General features: G+C 42.5%; 1 protein-coding gene across 3 annotated transcripts in view; it reads left to right on the top strand.

Moving 5' to 3' along the window:
• Nucleotides 1-9,752: 9,752 nt before the first annotated feature.
• The window catches only part of FHIP1A (FHF complex subunit HOOK interacting protein 1A), a 296,802-nt gene continuing 290,394 nt past the window's right edge, over nt 9,753-16,160 (top strand). For 2 of the 3 annotated variants that reach the window (XM_069556705.1, XM_069556707.1), the window contains exon 1: nt 9,770-10,150. The gene's annotated coding sequence lies outside the window, so the exon portion shown is untranslated. Of the gene's footprint in view, nt 10,151-16,160 lie in introns of all 3 variants that reach the window. The other variant, XM_069556706.1, reaches the window with a different exon arrangement.

Here is a 16,160-nt window from a genome sequence, read left to right as displayed (position 1 = left end):
GCCAATGAGATGATTTAACACTTTAAAGATTTAATTCCTCCAAAATTAATCTGTAAGTGCAGTGTGATTTGGAAAACAATTTTAGAAAGATGTTTTGGAGGTAAAGCAATAAAGTAATTCTGGAATATATTTGGTGAGTTACAAAAAGACAGTTTTGGAAAATAAGCCAAAGCAATTGAAACAGTGTCACAGGATCAACTCTTTAAGCCAAGAGGGCAGGGTAGAAAATCAAGAAACAGATCTGTATACAAACGAGAATTTCCTATACGATAGAGAAATAAAATCAGAAGAAATGATGGAGTATTAGAGTTAATAAATGGCACTGAGAAATTTTCTCACTGCAAGGAGAGAAATACAATCAGATCCCCATATTATATAAAAGTAAACTCCAAATATATTTAAAAAATCTAAAGATAAAATATAAAATGAAAAAAGAAACTGTAAGAGTATCAGGAAAGGATTTCTTGAATAAGGGCCTGCAGGTCAGGCCCTCTGGGAAACAGACTCTAAAATAAGAGATTTGTGTGGGGGCAGTTTATTGGGGTATTCCCTCCGGGTCAACACGGATGAAGGCAGTCTTAGCCTGATCCTGTGAGGCACTCTGGAGCTGGGGGAGCCCTTCTGATTTGAACTCAAGCTTTACTCTTTGCATAGGTCAGCTGTTGGTTGCAGGTTGTCCCCAGGAAGTGGGCAGGGCCCTGGGTGAGGCAGCAAGTCAAGGGCAATGCCCAAGTTTCCCATGTCTTCCTCTTGGCTATTGAATATAATGTTGCTCAGAATGTTGGTGTGCAAATATCTCTTCCAGATCCTGCTTTTAATTCTTTTGGATATATACTCACTAGTGGAATTGCTGGAGCATATGGTAATTCTCCCTGATGCTGGGAAAGATTGAAGGCAAAAGGAGAAGAGGGTAGGAGAGGATGAGATGGTGAGATAGCATCACTGACCCAGTGGACATGAGTTTGAGCAAACTCTGGGAGATGGTGAAGGACAGGGAAGCCCGGTGTGCTGTGGTCCACTGGCTTGCAAGAGCTGGACATGACGTAGTGACTGAACAGCACAGCCACGTGGTCATTGTAGTTTCATGTTTTCTGTGGCACTGTCTTACTGCTTTCCACAGGGGCTGTGCCATTCATATCCCCACTGACAGTGCACAAGGCTTCCTATTTCTCTACATTCTCCCAACACTCATTATTTTCTTTTTGCCTTTTATTGGCAGCCATCCTAATTAGTATGAGGTGATATCCTAACTTTGATTTGCATTTTTAAACAAGTTTTTAAAAAGTTAAGTTTTGGCCATACCCTGCCACATGTGAGATCCTAGTTCCCTGACCAGGGATAGAACCCACAACCTCTGTACTGGAGCCACTAAACCACAGGAGAAGTGCCTTGATTTGCATTTTAAAAATCTAGCTTGTTTTTTAAAAGCAAAAGTTTTGTCTTTTAATTATAAAAATAGTGCATATTCATTATGGAAAATTTGGAAAGCATAGAAAATCGTAGTGGGAAAAAACCTCCCTCAGAATCCTGTTACTTTAACATAATCAGTGTTAATACTTGGGTTTGTGTCTTTCCAGTTTTTTTTTTTTCTGTCCGTATTTCCAGATGACTGGTGCTGAGTCATAACACCCCTTTGAGCAATTCAGAAAAAGACATCCTGTTCTCTAGGTGAATGCAACCCTGCACCAGGGTATATGGCTTTTGACAAGCAGAGAACAGCTAGATTTCAGATCTCACTTGCCCCTAGTGGAGGTACATTATGCAGCGAAGAACTCATACAACCATATGTTGTAGTTCTGAATGTATCAAGAGATTTATTTTATATATATATTTTATAAATCTGAGATCATACTATTTGATAAACTATGTTTGGATAGGATAGAATTCATTCCTATTTATTAGTTAACTTATTTCCAAAGTTTTGATATTATAAAATCTTGCTAGTATGACAATACTTTTTTTTTCCCTTCAAGAAAACTGTGTTTATTTGTATTCTTACCAACAATGTACAAACTTGTTGACCACTCTGCAACACTGCATATTAGTAAATTTTAAATCTTTTGGAGACTATAAATTATGTGTTCACCTTATTAATATTGAAGTTTGGTGTATGTGGCCATTTGTTTTTCTTTTTCCTGTTACTTGCTGTACATCTGATATGACAATACTTGCACATGAATCTTTGTGCTTAGAATTATGTCTTTATGATAAAGTCCCTAGAAATTGCCTTGAAAACTTAAATTAATGAGTGCTTATTATTATGTGCCGTAGACTGTACTTAGGAAAATGTAAAGAGATAGAGATGCACAATTCTCATTCCAAACCAATGATCTAGGTACTGTGATTGTTATTTTTAAATAGAAAGTTGAGGTGCAACAAGAAATGAATGAGTGCTTATTAAACTTATTTGATGCAGGTCACAAAGCTGGGAAGCAGTCGAGCTGGGTTTTGACATGACTGTCAGCTGCATCTGCTCCAGAGCCCCGAACATGCCATGGCGATTCGCTTTAAAAGAGAAGACAGATGGTTTTGAGGAGAGTTTTAATAATTAATAAGCCTCATATCATCAGTGGAGTAGACCCTGACCACTTGACAAATTTCCTTAGGAGAAAAGATCATTCAAAAGCAAAGTGTTTTTATTAAGATATTTGGTAGAAAAAAGAATTTGATGGGTTGATTAATATCCTAATAGGATATACATTGTTCATTTTTGAGTTCCTTTTAAGGAAAACAACTTTAGAGAGTAATTTAAATTTAGATTTAATTTGACTGCAAATGATAATGTCTTCATCCTTTTTTTAGTTTCCAAGGTTTCTGGGTCAATGAAGGGATCATTTTGATGTCCTCATCTCAGAGTGCTCACTTCCCTATGCTACACCTAAACTTCTGTTTTTTGTTAAAGGTGATATGCTTTGCCCATTTCCTCAACGAGATGTGAAGATATGGACTACAGTCTCATGAGCTGTGTGAAAGAAGAGTATGTGAGAGTGTGGGTATTAGTAAGATACTACTCTTCTTTTTTCATATGATCGTGGATTTTTGGTATTTTAAATATTTAATGATTTGAGAAATGTATAATACAATATAAGACATAATTACATTTTTAAGTGGGACTAAAGGAGGGGACTCTTGAGAAACCTATATGCAGGTCAGGAAGCAACAGTTAGAACTGGACATGGAACAACAGACTGCTTCCAAATAGGAAAAGGAATACGTCAAGGCTGTATATTGTCATCCTGCTTATTTAACTTGTATGCAGAGTACATCATGAGAAACGCTGGGCTGGAAGAAGCACAAGCTGGAATCAAGATTGCCGGGAGAAATATCAATAACCTCAGATATGCAGATGACACCACCCTTATGGCAGAAAGTGAAGAGGAACTCAAAAGCATCTTGATGAAAGCGAAAGAGGAGAGTGAAAAAGTTGGCCTAAAGCTCGACATTCAGAAAACTAAGATCATGGCATCTGGTCCCATCACTTCATGGGAAATAGATGAGGAAACAGTGGAAACAGTGTCAGACTTTATATTTTTGGGCTCCAAAATCACTGCAGATGGTGATTGCAGCCATGAAATGAAAAGACGCTTACTCCTTGGAAGGAAAGTTATGACCAACCTAGATGGCATATTCAAAAGCAGAGACATTACTTTGCCAACCAAGGTCCATCTAGTCAGGGCTATGGTTTTTCCAGTAGTCATGTATGGATGTGAGAGTTGGGCTGTGAAGAAAGCTGAGTGCCAAAGAATTGACACTTTTGAACTGTGGTGTTAGAGAAGACTCTTGAGAGTCCCTTGGACTGCAAGGAAATCCAACCAGTCCATCCTAAAGGAGATCAGTCCTAGGTGTTCATTGGAAGGCCTGATGCTGAAGCTGAAACTCCAGTACTTTGGCCACCTCATGCGAAGAGTCGACTCATTGGAAAAGACTCCGATGCTGGGAGGGATTGGGGGTAGGAGGAGAAGCGGACAACAGAGGATGAGATGGCTGGATGGCATCACCGACTCGATGGACATGAGTTTGGGTAAACTCCGGGAGTTGGTGATGGACAGGGAGGCCTGGTGTGCTGCAATTCATGGGGTCGCAAAGAGTCGACCAAGACTGAGTGACTGAATGGAACTGAACTGAAAAGAGGTAAGAAAAAGAAGGAAATCTTGTCTAGCTCCTGTACTTAAGAAATCTAATTTTAGTTCTTTAACATATATAATACACCTAGAGAGTATAAAAAGAAATAAAATGAGATAAATTAATGAAAAGTACAAGTTAAAAATGGTTCCTATTATGTTACTAACATGCATTCAAATCAATGTACTTATTTCTAACTTGTTAATTACTGTAACTTGTATAGTAGTAGGCTTCAAATCAATGGCTGTTTACTGGATGCATGTTGTTAAAAATGCATGTCTAAACCAGAACTCATATGTTGCCAGTGGGAAAATAAATTGGTATAGCGACTTTGGAAAACTGTTTGGCAGTTTTAGCTAGATGTCATTGATATATACAGCCTGTGTGTGGTGTGCATATGTACTCTCAGTTGTGCCCGACTCTTTGTAACTCCATGGACTATAGGAGTAGCCTACCAGGCGCCTGTGTCCATGCAATTTTCCAGCCAAGAATCCTGGAGCAGGTTGCCCCTTCCTTTTGCAGGGATCTTCCTGACCCAGGGATCAAACCTATGTATCTTGCGTCTCCTGCATTGACAGGTAGGATCTTTACCATCTAAGTCACTAGGGAAGCCCCTGTATACAGTCTCAGTTCAGTTCATTTGCTCAGTCATGTCTGACTCTTTGCGACCCCACGGACTGCAGCACACCAGTCTTCCCTGTCCATCACCAGTTCCTGGAGCCTCCTCAACTCATGTCCATTGCGTTGGTGACGCCATCCAACCATCTTATCCTCTGTCGTCCCCTTCTCCTCCCGCCTTCAATCTTTGCCAGCATCAGGATCTTTTCCAGTGAGTTGGTTCTTTGTATCAGGTTGCCAGAGTATTCCAATGAATATTCAGGATTGATTTCCTTTAGGATAGACTGGTTGTATATACTTGCAGTCCAAGGGACTCTCAAGAGTCTTCTCCAACACTGCAGTTCAAAAGCATCAATTCTTTGGCACTCAGCCTTCTTCACAGTCCAACTCTCACATCTATCATCTAGGAATTTCACTTCTAGGAGAATGGGATACCTGATTATGCCAGAAAACTTAGAGAAAAGCACAAAAAAGAGAATAAAAATAAACTGTTATCCTAGTATGGAGATAGCAATTGGTACAGATTACATTTTAAAGGAGAACCATGTTTTACATACCATTTTGTAGCAGGCTTATTTTATATAATAATGGATTGTGAATGTATTTTCATTTACAGATATTTAACAATGTTTTAAAATTCTGCCTATAATATTATAACATGGCTAACCCATAACATATTGTACTTATGCTTACTTTAATTTTGTCTTTTGAGTATTTAGGATATTTCTACTTTTTCACTATATTTAAATAACAGTGTAGTGAAATTTCTGGTTCAAAAAGTATAAACATTTTAGTTATTTAGACACAAATTGCTAACAATTATTGTGACTTATACTCCCTTCCATATGGCAGGATATTGTCCAACATCCACAATAGGCATAATTTTTTTTTAATCTTTGCTAAATTTATAAATAAAAAATTAGTTGCCTCTCATTCTAGCTTTACTTAATACGGTTTGACGTCTTAAAATTATGGACTTAAAAAAATAATTCTCTGTTCATCTCCTTTGATTATTATTCTATTCTTATGTCTGTCTTATTTGTAAGAATGGTTTATAAGCAGTAGCAATCAAAATTCTTTGCTTAATACTTCGGTTGTGGATATTTTTTTCTGTTTTATAACCAACTTTTCATACTTGAAACTCTTCCCAAACTAGCAAACTCTGACATCTCAGTCTTTCCCTTTGAGAAAGCAGAATTTAGGGGAAAGTGTCATAACAGATAATCGGCATCAGGTACTTTCGTTGGACTTCATTTCTTACATTTTCATTTCATGTCCCTTCTCTCCTGTTTTCGGTCCCTTTTCTTTACTTTTAGGGCATAATGGAAATCTATGAATTTCGTATTTGCAGAGAGAGAACTAACATCCTTAAGTGGCTGCCAGGTGTCAGGTACCGTCCTCGATGCTCGACTACATTAACTCACGTGTGTGTTATGCGCGTCTTAAGTCGCTTCAGTCGTGTCCGACTTTGCGACTCTATGAACTGTAGCCCACCAGGCTCCTCTGTCCATTGGGATTCTCCAGGCAAGAATACTGGAGTGGGTTGCCATGCCCTCCTCCAGGGAATCTTCCCAACACAGGAATTGAACCCACATCTCTTGAGTCACCTGCATTAGCAGGTGGATTCTTTACCACTAGCACCACCAACAACCTTAACATTTTATAAGCTGAAGAAATCAAAGATCATCCAAATCATGTGTCCTTTCTTTCTTGTCTTCCTTTTAACTTTCTTACTTTCACCCTCAGCCTACTCCTTTTGAAGTCTTTTCCATTCTTTTTTAAAAAAAAGTGTTTCTCTTTATTTATTTGGCTTCACTGGGTCTTAGTTGTGGTATGTGGGATCTTTTATCTTCATTGTGGCATGCAGGGTCTTTAGTTGTGGCATGTGGGATCTAGTTCCCTGACCAGAGATGGAACCCGGGTCCCTTGCAGTGGAAGCTTGAATCTTAGCTACTAGACCACCAGGGAAGTCCTAAGTCTTCTCCATCTTTGTTCTGGCAGTTCCGTCCTTCCAGCTGTTAGGCCAAACCGCTCAGCATCCTCCTTGTTTTCTTTTTTATAGCCGAACATATTTGATAGAAATATTAAAATAGGGAGAGGGTGGGATGATTTGGGAGAATGGCATTGAAACATGTATAATATCATATAAGAAATGAATCGCCAGTCTAGGTTAGATGCAGGATACAGGATGCTTGGGGCTAGTGCACTGGGATGACCCAGAGGGATGGTACGGGGAGGGAGGTGGGAGGGGGTTCAGGATGGGGAACACGTGTACAGCCGTGGCGGATTCATGTTGATGTATGGCAAAACCAATACAATACTGTAAAGTAATTAGCCTCCAATTAAAATAAATAAATTTAAATTAAAAAAAAAGAAATATTAAAATAATCATTACAGTTCCTCTCACTGTGGAAGCCAGGGAGGGAAACCTCTTCTGTAACCAAAGTAATAATTTTTGATCATGCAACAATGCATTTTTGTTATTATGATCATAGGTAGAGACTGTATTTCAAAGCAGATTGATATAGATTTCAAAGAGGCCTGGACTTACAGAGTAAGTGAAATTTATTTAAATATAAAAGTTACCTCATATGCTGCTGGCATACTCATAGTCACAGTTTATAAAGTAAAAAACTAAACTGCTAAAGTCCGCTCTGAAATAGATGCATTTTCATTAATAGCTTCACTAGTTAGGTCTCTTCTTCTAAAACAGGGAGAAAGTCAGATATTTTGTAAGGAATAAACTCAGCATGTCAGCAACAAATTTCAGTTACTCCTTGTCCTCCACACTCCATACCCAGGCTTGGAGGATTCCCCTGTCAACTCACTCCATCCACTACCTCTGTCTCCCTGGCCCAGTCACTCTCCTCTTGCTCCTGGGTTATTTCAGTAGCCTCTCACTGGTCTCTGCGTCAGCCCTCACCCATGACTGCCCTCAACCCAGCAGTCAAAGTGATCCTATTACAAGGTGTCAGAAGATGTCACTTTCCTACACAAACCCTTCCAGTGGCTTCCAGCGGCTTCCAGCTCACTCAGCGTGGGGGCTTCCTTTGATCCATGTCACCTCTCCCTCTTCTCTGACTTCTTTCTGCCACAGTGGCCTCCAGGTTGCTCCCAGCACACTCAGGCATCCTGCCTCTGCCTCAGGGCATTTGTACTTGCTGTGCTTTCTGCCTCAAAAGTTATCAGCTCAGATATCTTGTTTCCCACCTCCTTCAGCCCTTTGCCCAAATATCTCCAGCAGCTTTCTTTGATCGCCTATTTAAGAGAACACGCTGCTTACTCCTATGTTCTGCCCCTGTCTATTTTTTCTCCACAGCATTTCTAATCATATGGCGTGAGTGCGTGTTCAGTCACTTCAGTTGTGTCTGCCTCTCTGCGACCCCATGGACCATGGCCTGCCAGGCTCCTCTGTCCATGGGATTCTCCAGGCAAGAATACTGGAGTGGGTTGCCAGTTCCTTCTCCAGTGATAAAGTATGAAGTGAGTGAAATGAGTGAAGTGAAGTCACTCAGTCCTGTCTGACTCTTTGCGACCCCGTAGGCTGTAGCCTACCAGGCTCCTCCCTCAGTGGGATTTTCTAGGCAAGAGTCCTGGAGTGGGTTGCCATTTCCTTCTCCAAATCATATGGTAGTCCACATATTTTCTTTATCATTTGTGTCTCCTGCCTGAAAGGTAAACTCCATGAGGGTTAAAATTTTTGTTTTTGTTCTCTGCTGTGTCCCCAATCCCTAGGAGAATGCCTAGCATGGGAAAAACACTCTAGAATGGTTGAATAAATGATTCCCCCACATCCCAATTGTTAGAACAGGCCCTGACCTGCTGGGCAGAACTTCCTCGCTCCTATGCTTCTATCTCCCTGTCCTTCCGCAGCTTTTAGTTAGCCACCTGTCTTGCACTTGTTATCGGTGGAAGGTTGGTGACCCCTGAGAGTTATTTGCAGCAGATGCATCCCTGCTGCAGTCATCAAGAATAACAGTGGTGGTAGAGCTGGAAGTGTGAAGTTTTTGCATCCTCTGATTACTGAGGTTGCAAGAGAGAACCCGAAGCTAGATAGACTTGATTTTCGTTGTCACTGGATGCCATTCATCGAGAATGGAGGGAGGAAGATATACTTCCTCCAAAGGAGAATCTGGTGAGGCGCAAGCAGGATGTTGCGGGCAAGAAAAACCCCACATCCGCCTTTGCAAGCCATAGTTCGGCCCAACCCGCTCTGATTGCGGCTCACCTCAAGTTTCAGCCACACCAACCACAGGGCTCTGGAAATGCCAAGAGAGCCTCTAACCAGGAATTTGATTCCTCCTCCTGGATTAAAAGTTCAGAAAGCAGATCCTCGACTTTACCGTCCAAACAGGCAAGGAGCTTGGAAGGAGGAGGAATGGGGAGGAGGAGGTGGCAGTGCCAGCAAGACAACAGGCAGGGTCTCCGATGATACGCACCAGCAAACATGGAGTCCGGTTCTGGAAAGGTCTGGGTTCTGGAAAGGCAGTGCCAAAGGCCATCGCCATACCCTGGGCGTAGGGAAATGGATTCCCAACCTGCTCTCTCATTTTCTGAGGAGTTGTGAGATGGGGAAGTTTCTTTTTGCTGTTGAACTGTCCAATTAAAGAGCTCTCATATTTGGCGGAAAACTGCCAGTGAACTGTGACACGTACACCTATACTCACAGGGTGCGTGTTGCATGGAGGTGTCTCACTTTCTCCACTCAGCAAAACCCAAGTAATGAGCCTTTTGGCACGATTGTAAATGTTGTGTGTGTGTGTGTTCGTGAAGTGGTGTAGTTCCAGCGATAGAGGAGTCCCCAAGGGCGAGGTGTCCTCCATTCCTCGGGGTTCAAGTTTCGGTGGAAACTTTCCCTCAGAGGCTCCGCCTCCTTCACCTTGGCAACGGGCGCAGGGGCCACGTCGCAGCCGACCCCACCCCTCTCCACCCCACACCTGGCGGCCACGCGCAGGGGGCAGGGGCGGAGGCAGGGGCGGGGCCTTCGATGGGCGGGGCCGGAGGGGCGGGGCGGGGCGGGGCCGGGTGCGCGCTCCCCCTGGCCGGCCTGGCAGGTTGGGCCCCTCCCCGGCCGAGCCCCGCCTGCGCTCCCGAGGGCGCGGGGAAGGGGGCGGGGGAGCCGGGGAGCGGCGCGACTCCGCCGCCCGCTGACGCACCGTCGGCGAGTTGCGCTCGGACCTTCTCCCGCCTCGTCCTTTCCCGGGGAGCCGCTGTAGACTTGGAGCCGGGCAGGGGGGAGCCGAGCAGAGATCTGCGAGCGTCGGCCGGCCCGGGAGCGGAGCGGACTGTCCCGGACCCGGCGAGGAGCCCGCTCCCCCTTCCTCGCAGCGTCCGGCGCGGGCAGCGGCACAAACTTTCTGCACTGTCCCCGCACCGCGCCCTCGGGAGGAGGAGCCGCGGCCCCTGACAGGTACGTGGCGCGCGGTTCTGAGACTTGCGCTTGAGGGGCTCTCTTGCTTTAGGGGTTGTGGGAAGCGGGAGAGCAGAAGCGCCTCTTCCTGAGCTCTCCGACCGGGAGGGAGGCGCAGGAATTGGGAGCGGGCCCTTGGGAATAGCCCAGACAAGGTCTCCGTGTCGGGCCAGGCGCGGCGGGGAGGAGGTTGGCTCCCCGAGCCGCGGGACCGGGCGTTACTCGGTGACTGATCCCGGGGGAAAGAGAGCTAGCTTGTTTTGACGGAGAAGGGTGGCATTAGGGCTCTCCACCCTTTTCTTGGTCCCTGGGGCCGGAGAGCTGAATCCTACGGGAGGAGCAGGCAAAGGCGAAGAGGTCTCGGGCTCAGTTTTCCTCTCTAGACCTTGTCGCTTTTATACCAGAGGCAGAGGCGGTGCCACTCTGAAGTTTGCAGTACTTGCCAGGTGTGAGGACTTACTCGTTGGGTGGCTTTTGCTCAATTCCATCAAGTTCTCTAATGAAATTGCTTTCAAGTCGTAGTTATTATTGACGGTGATGATGATGGTGTGTGTGTGTGTGTGTGTGTGTGTGTGTGTCCTGCTTCGACCTTAACAAAGGTCCATTGTTACAATTCCACTTCTTCTCGGGAGTAGAACTGCTGTCCTATTTCAAGAGCCCAGCCAGAGCCAGGTGTTGATGGCAGGGGTAGGTAGCCTTGTTTCTGGGGACTTTGGGAATCAAGTGGGCAGGTCTAATGAATTAGCCCAGTTCTGTCCCACCCACTTGGATCCATCCATTCTTAATAGAGCCGGGTTTTGTTAATCCCAGACTCCTAATTTATCCTGCTGTGTTATGAATGGATGGATCCAACTGGGTGCACAGGGAATTCTTCCCAATATTCTGTAATAACTAAAATGGGAAAAGAATCTGAAAAAAGAATGCATATATGAATGTGTATAACTGAATCACTTTGCTGTACACTTGAAACTAACAACATTGTAAATCAACTATATTCCAGTATAAAATAAAAATGAAACAAAAAATAGACCCAGCTTCCACCATTCAGCAGGTGCTGCAACCTTAGCCATCCAAGGTGAGGAATATTCCCAGTGGAAGAAAGGAAATAAAAACGGAGGAGAGATCCTCCTGAGGAGGAGGAGTGAGCAGTGCACACCACTTGTTGCTTCCCTGTAGACTGGGCCTACTGCAGGCCTTCTCTGGAAGGGGCCTGCTATCAAATTCATCTCATTAGGAAGTCAGCTGCTCTCTGGTAATAGCCACAGCAGCCCTGATGAAATTATGTAGGTCATTGAAAAATAATTCCTGCTTAATCACCTTTATCCTGTTGATTAGCGAGAGAAAAAGATTTCCTCTCCTTAATGTACCATGTCTGGTTGGCAGGGTAACCTGCCTGACCTCAAATTCACTTGGACACCTGGCCCCGGACAGGACATTTTTCCCTGAAACTGCCCAAACGTAGCGTACCACAGCCCAAGTCCACATTTGGAGAACTTTAGCGGTCTTCGCTGGACAGAAATCAAACAGGAGACTCAATCTGTACATTTACAGCTTAATGTGGCATACTTGTTGGATTTAGATAACCTTTCCAGGTAATTAAAAGCTGGTTTCTTTTAGTTCCAGTTAACCCCTCTCTGCCAGGTTCATAGAAATCGTTTCCATGTTTGTCTTGAAATAAAGTTTGGGGTCCCATTTGTCATTTGTCCTGTAGCTTTAGGAACAGGATTTAACTGTGTGGGGCAGATGGAAAAAACAAGAGAAACTGCCTATCACTGAACTAGATTCAGAGAGAGATTTAGAGTGGTTTCACAATCTAGGCACAACTACCCAGCTAGCTTCCTACCTTTCCCTAAATAGAGACAGTACAGTTGTATCACTTTATATACCAGAAAAGATATTTATTTGGCTGAGCCAGGTCTTAGTTTCAGCACATGGGATCTTTGATCTTCGTTATGGCATGCGAAATCTTTAGTTGTGGCATGTGGGATCTAGTTCTCCGACCAGGCATCCACTGGGGCCCCTTGCTTTGAGAGTGTGGAGTCAGCCCCTGGACAACCAGGGGAGCCCAGGTTGTATCACTTTTAATGTAGGCCTCTGAAGACCAGAAATGAGAGGACTGTTTTACTACAGTGTTGGTAATGCTCTGCTGGACAGTTCTTCGTGATAACTTCTTGAAATTGGTTCCAAACACTTTCTCTGCAGAATTCTTTTCTGCCATGTAGGAAGTCAGTAGATTATGTCTGCAAGTCAGAAAGCAGATGTACAGATAATGTTGAAATATCATATAGAAGGCTGAGGTGTGACTTTGGAAATGATGTTCTTGTTTCACTTTTCCAAAGATAATTTGATAAGAAAGCTCCCTCTCTCTGAAAATATAAAACAGAGTTGCTTTCTCTGATCCCTGCTTAGATGCTCGATGTTCTATGCACGTTTGTCTCATTGGGTGATACATAGGACCTTGGAAGAGCTGGCCCCTCAGATTTTGGCTGTGGAACATGATTTACTTCACCCTTACTTCTCACACTTGTGTGAAGAGTGAACACCTTTACTTCACTCTTACTCTCGATGACGTCTGCCTCTTAGTTTTTAGCCTACACAGGAGAACAGTGCTCAAGTGACCAGTAGCTTCAGGAACTTCATTTATAGGGATCTCTTAGTGAAGACAGTCACAGAAAGTAACTTTTTTGTGGGTCTTGAGGTGGCTGACTTAACCAAAAAGGCAGCTTTTGCCATCGCTTCTTGGCTGTTTGGCTAAGATCAGATGTAGTATGGGGGCTTCCCTGGTGGCACAGTGTTAAAGAATCCTCCTGCCAGTACAGGGGATGCAAGAGATGCGGGTTCGATCCCTGGGTCAGGGAAGATCCCCTGCAGGAGGAAATGGCAACCCACTCCAGTATTCTTGGCTGAAAAATCCCATAGACAGAGGAGCCTGGCGGGCTACAGTCCCTGGGGTTGCAAAGAGTTGGAACATGACTGAGGGACCGAGCATATACCATATTTGTGCTTTGTGATTTAACCATTTTGAAGTTCGTGCTATTATATTCAGATTATACAGGAGGAAAACAGATGAGATTCAGAGAAAATAGGAAACTTTTAGGTGCATATTTTGTTCCTGTATATGTTGAACTCAGACCCAAGTGCAGTGTTTCTGATTTAGAGGACAGGCTTTCAATTTTTTCTCTGCTGCATTTTGTGCAGGTTTGGGTGCAAAATGGGGTCTTATTTCTCATTAACCAAAATGTGAGCTCACGGGGGACTGTAGAAACACGTACATACACGTGTGTGTACATGCATGTCATCTTTATATCCTTTGCATGTTAACAGTGTAGGTGCACCCCAGGAGGTGGGGTAGGTAAATCAATGCCCTACTGGTTGCCATAAGAAACTTTGACTAGGATCTACAGTTGAAAAAATCAGAAAATAGAACTTAAGTGTGGGGTTTAAAAGTATGGAATTAATTACTAGAAGAAACATCTAAAAGAGTTGAAGGGCTTCTTTTGGAGAGTGGAACTCAAGGGTGAGGAGGAGCCAGGCAGGACTCTTGCTGATTTTGGCCAAGTACCTTATAACCTTAGACCTTATATTTTATGCTGTGTACATGTGTATTGCTTTTTTAGGTCTTCTTTGGCAAGGAAAGAGTAAAGGTTTGTTTTTCGAATTTTAAAGTCAAAAGAGACCGCAGAGATTGTTTATTTCCAGCCCTTTCATCTTGTAGGTGAGGAAATTGAAATATAGTTGAGTTGTTTTGCTAAGGTCTCCCAGGTTCACACCCTTCCCCAGGCAGGTGGAACTTTTCCTCCATGCTTGTGATTCCTTAGTCAGCTTTCCAGGCATTGCTCCCTTCTCCTTTCTGTCTGCCTTTTACAGCGTTTGATTAGGTTGTTGGACTGTGGATTCAAAAATAGGTAATTATCTCTAATTTTTCATATTTCTATCACAAAAGTGCTTCAGAATTTCAAAGTCTGCATAACCTGTACACTTTTGAGGTTGCTGCTGCCGCTGCTAAGTCGCTTCAGTCGTGTCCGACTCTGTGCGACCCCATAGACAGAAGCCCACCAGGCCTATAATAACTTTTAATTAGGATTGGAGACACTTTTTTCCAATGAGTCAACTTTTCGCATGAGGTGGCCAAAGTACTGGAGTTTCAGCTTTAGCATCATTCCTTCCAAAGAAATCCCAGGGAGGGATTGGGGGCAGGAGGAGAAGAGGATGACAGAGGATGAGATGGCTGGATGGCATCACTGACTCGATGGACGTGAGTCTGAGTGAACTCCGGGAGTTGGTGATGGACAGGGAGGCCTGGCGAGCTGCGATTCATGGGGTTGCAAAGAGTTGGACACGACTGAGCGACTGAACTGAACTGAACTGAGAGACACTTTTGCAATCTGTGTGCAGCTATTAAGAAATTGATGGTGTTACTCAGTTGCGTTTGGTAAATACTGGAGTTTGGCCTAAACTTTTATCTCGAGAAGCTATTACTAATGGGAGATGATAAGAAGGTCTTTCTGATATCTATGTGTGTTGCTTAATTTTGAAATTCTGAGAATAAGGAAACAATGGTCTTCCAAGAGAGAGGCCGAGGCAGGTGATATAGCAGAACTATAATAGAAAAGTTTTTAACACTCCAAGATTTCTATTTTATTTCTATTTTATTTTATTTTTTTAAATTTTACTTTACAGTACTATATTGGTTTTGCCATACATTGAGATTTTCTACTTTCTCTCCAAAATTATATCACCAACTTAAAAGAAAACTTTATTTTTTCTGATTATACACACAATACATATTCAACATTCAAACACTATAGAAGTATGTAATGTTGAAAATTAAACATGCAATGTGATGTTGTATTCTAGAGAAAGTTCCCCCAAATTTTCCTAAATTAAAATATATTTATAATTGTGCTTTTAATAACAAGTAGGGGTAAAATAGCACAACTTTCAACTTAATTTTTAACTTAATATGCATTGAAAATGTTTCCATAGCCATACATACAGATCATACTGTGTAGTATTGCATCACAGGTGATTTAAACAATTTCCTATTGTTGGAAATGTGGGGGGTTTCCCATTTTCCCCTAGTAAGAATAATACTTTGGAGAACATCCTTGAAAGTATATCTTTGTACACTTGGGTAGGAAAGGTTTGTGAAAGAGTCAGAGGGATGAAAAGTTAAATATCTCTAATTTATACTTCCTCCAGTAGTGTCTCTACGTTTTAAACTATATTAGTAGCTTTTTTATTTTTGAATATATTGGACCAAAGATAGAAATTATTAATATATGAGCAGACTCTGAAACAAAAGGTCATCGTAACAAAAGGTGCTAAGCTTTTAGGTGAGGCTCACCTCATTTCAGATTTTTTTGGTTTTAATATTTTCCCCAAGAGAATATAGTAATTGATAACAGCTCTAAATATATTCTGCAGTTGTTGGATGAGCTGCTAATTACTTTTTATGGAGCATAGTTAAAAAAAAATTTTTTTAAAGAACATTATTCTAGGACATGCCATTAAGGAGTTCAGGGAATCCTCTAGGCTTTGCAGAGTGCAGAGTGAGTGTGTTTTAGCTCCTCTTCTTGTATGAAAATTTACCTCTGTTGAAGTATTGGTTATGGGTCAATTTTAAGATCTTTAGACCTGCAGAAAGTCCCAGGAACTAATTTTACTCATCTGTGTGTGGCAAACGTGAAATGTAATTACTTTGGCCGAATTTCATGACCTAGGCTCACTGAAGCAGGAACATTTCAGCACTTCCTGTGGCAGAGTTTTTATTGGTCATCCTAGAGAGCTGATTAATATTTTCATGGAGTCCAAGCTTTGTTCATGACCATTCAATTAGAGGATTATGTTTCATTCCTCAGGATGAATACCTTCTGTTTTGTTTGTCTTCATGGAACTTGTACTTGGAGTTCATTCATGATTTTCTTTGTAACATATTAGAATGAGTATAAAAACATCTTAACAAATATAAATGTACACACATGCACACTTATATATATATATACACACT

The sequence above is a fragment of the Ovis canadensis genome, chromosome 17, assembly GCF_042477335.2.
Source record: "Ovis canadensis isolate MfBH-ARS-UI-01 breed Bighorn chromosome 17, ARS-UI_OviCan_v2, whole genome shotgun sequence".
In the NCBI taxonomy this organism is placed as follows: domain Eukaryota; kingdom Metazoa; phylum Chordata; class Mammalia; order Artiodactyla; family Bovidae; genus Ovis; species Ovis canadensis.
The sequence above is the reverse complement of the archived record's forward strand: the minus strand, read 5'-3'. Positions and strand labels throughout refer to the sequence as shown.